The sequence below is a fragment of the Bos indicus x Bos taurus genome, chromosome X (genome assembly GCF_003369695.1).
Source record: "Bos indicus x Bos taurus breed Angus x Brahman F1 hybrid chromosome X, Bos_hybrid_MaternalHap_v2.0, whole genome shotgun sequence".
Lineage (NCBI taxonomy): Eukaryota > Metazoa > Chordata > Mammalia > Artiodactyla > Bovidae > Bos > Bos indicus x Bos taurus.
The window spans coordinates 82,684,674-82,687,900 of NC_040105.1; the positions used below are offsets into that span (position 1 = coordinate 82,684,674).

The following is a 3,227-nucleotide window of genomic DNA, read 5'->3' on the forward strand; positions in this document are numbered from 1 at the left end:
CTCTGCCATAGTGGTTTAGCAGAAGAATCTTATTGAGCTGCTGTTGTTTTAGCATGATCTTTTGAAACTAACTGATTATTATTACGCAAAAAGTAAATTCATGCCAGTTTGTTCAGGGGGATTGTTGAATCTCTTTACTGCTGGAAAGTCCACAATCATCTTCAACAGTGAAATGCTGCCTGTTAGCACTCTCCTTTATCCCATTTACTTAAACACATACTGTTGCAATATGAAAAAAAATAGACTTTGCATGTTTTACTTTATATAACTGATGATGTAACAAAAGGGAATTTCAGGAAATTTTCATTGAATCATCTTAAAATGGTTAGAGATTCATCCATTTTTGGAATAGGTATGAACTAGCATTTTGGTTCTACCATTCTATTTGCTTTGTCAGTAGGAATAGTCTAGGGTATATAAATCAGGTTGCCAATGTTGTCCATTTTGGTACAACATAAGCATTATGATTCATTTCTCATTACAAATTGAAGGTGTGTATAAAAACAAAATTAATGAAAAAATATTCAAGCAGATCTTTTTGCTTACAGCAAGGTAAACAATCATTATCACAAGAGCAAAGTATTTGTATCCAAGAGATTCATGCAACAAAACATAGCCAGAATAAACTTTGGATTTTTATGAAAATCATATTAAAACACTCTATCTTCCATAGAAATAGGGAAAGTAATATGACTTTTTGAAATACAGGGTTTTCATAATAACTATTTGATAAAACTATTTCAAATAACTATTTGATAAAAGTGTCAAAGACAACTTTCTGATTATTTTTAACTTAGTCATATTGGTTTCTTCTTTGTTTTCAAAGATTAAAATGCCTTATAAGTGAATTGTGACTTTATACGTGTGTATGGCTGAGAAGTTCAATGGCAAGTGGCTGTGTCATATTAATCTCTATTTTTATAATATATAAAATATATGATTCAATAAATGAAATATGCATACTGAATAAATAAATGATCATCCAGCTGATAAGAAATGAAAGAAAACCATAATCAAGTCATGGGTAAACTATCACATCCTCATTGCCCTAGATATCCTGGGGTTTATAAAAATACCATTTGGTAATGTTATCACCACAAAGAACTTTTCCTAGTCAGAAGGATACATTTGTGCAGGTGAGAAACTTCTATTTACCTCTGTACATTACCAGTGTAGTTTCCTTGTGTTTATAGTTAGTCTTAATGTTTTAAGAGTAGTCCTCATGACTCAATATATTTCTTTCAACCCCAACTTGATGGTACTCATCTCCTACTTTTAATTATCCTGCATCACCTCATTCTAACACAGCCATTGTTATACTGCAACTATAGAAACCTACAAAGTTTTGCAGCCATTGAAACTTTGGAAGTATTGTTGGGATAAGCATTGTCTTGATATCAGGTTGTTTCAGAAATGCATTCCTATGGATTAAAGCCTGTTGAATTATATTTTCTTTTAAGATTTTTTTGATGTGGATCATTTTTTAAAGTTTTTATTGAATTTGTTACCATATTGTTTCTGTTTCGTGCTTTTGGTTTTGGTTTTGGTTTTGGTTTTTGTTTCAAGGCATGTGGGATCTTAGCTCCACAACCAGGAATCAAACCCGCATCCCCTGCATTGGAAGATGAAGTCTTAACCAATGGACCACCACGGAAGTCCCAAAGTCTGATGCATTATATATTTCAGTGGGATTTTTCTTTCTTAAATTAGTAGGTTGTAGTTGCATAATTACCTCTCCAAACAGGGCTTTACCTTGTTCCCCTTAATGTGTAATCTCCAGTTTCATTGTTTGTTCCCTGCTTCCAGATTTTGTACATCCATAGGAGATATGACTTTTGCTTTTCTCTTGTACTGGCGCAAACCCTAACACTTACCAGCTGGCTACTTTTTCTATCTCTTGGCAATTTCTGTCAATAATTTTCTATTTTTTTTCTCAATAACTTTCTCAAATTTTTTTCTGATAATCTTTCTAGTTCTCTAATATTATAAATCTATAATAATTATTCTAATGTTTCTCAATTTTTTCTAATAATTATTTTCTCAATAATTCTCTAATAATTTTCTTCTACTTGTTCTTCTTCCTCCACAAAGGACACAGGATGGAGAGTTATAAATTAACTCTGTCAGGACTTCTTTTCTCTCACCTGAAAGCAAGGAATTGATCTTTCCAACTCAAAAATCTATCTATAAGACTCTGATTCCCTCAACCATCCTTTCAGTCTCTGTGAGAGTTGAAAACTGTCATATTTCTCAGGAAAACTTCAAAAGGAATGACAAAATGAAGGTTACTAGGAGATATGAATGACTGCTTTTTTTTAACTCTCATGCTTTGGGAGCTTTTATCTTGAGACTAAAAGCCGTAAAGGCAAAGAGTACAATAATTGCACATAAAATGAGGGATATAAAAGTCAGGTTGAATTGTAGCTTCTAGTTCTCTACAACCTTAGTTATGCAACAATACTTGATGTAACTGGGCTTTGTGAGCCAGAAATTAAGACAAATGTCCTGTCAAAGTGTTAGAATATTTGAAATTGTAACTGTCTTTGAAAACCCAAGTCCATGAGAAATATAAGAGAGGCATTATTTTCTCCATTTGTCAGATGAGAAAATGGAAGCCTAGAAAGATTTAGTGGAGGGAGCCTAGGAAAAAATAGACTCCAGGTGATAAAACCCACATGCCCTTTCTCTAAGACTAGTGTTCTTTAAAATGTATAGCCAATCTCTGCCTCCTCAGAACAGGCCTTGAAAATCACATAGCTAATGAACTTCCTAGTCACATCTCTCCTTCAAATATTCATTAAAATTCTGAAATAAAAAGGTATAATTATATAATAGAAATAATTAACATTTTATGGGAAAAATCATTGTTCTAAAAATTTCAATCAACAGTAATTGTGCCTCAGATAAACTTCATGAGCTGTAATATTGCCACTGTACACAGATACATTAAAGTTGATGAAAAAGAAAAAATTGGTATACAAACCACTTGAATCAGAAAAAAATTGTGAATGAACATTTTAATATAGCAATTTATTACTTCCATGACTTTTGTACATGATTTGATGACCTGAATTAACTGTGTAGCTTCTAACCTTTAAAAGCTCTGATTTGCCTAGTTTTACCTGATGAAACTCCTTCAACCATGATAAAATTCTGACATATGAACAAACATATCCTAATCATGTACAAACGGTATGAAATTATAATATAATTTGTGAAAATTACCT

General features: G+C 32.1%; 1 pseudogene; it reads right to left on the reverse strand.

The window, feature by feature from the left end:
• Positions 1 to 2,819: 2,819 nt before the first annotated feature.
• On the reverse strand, positions 2,820 to 2,943 carry LOC113888317 (annotated as a pseudogene).
• Positions 2,944 to 3,227: the final 284 nt, after the last annotated feature.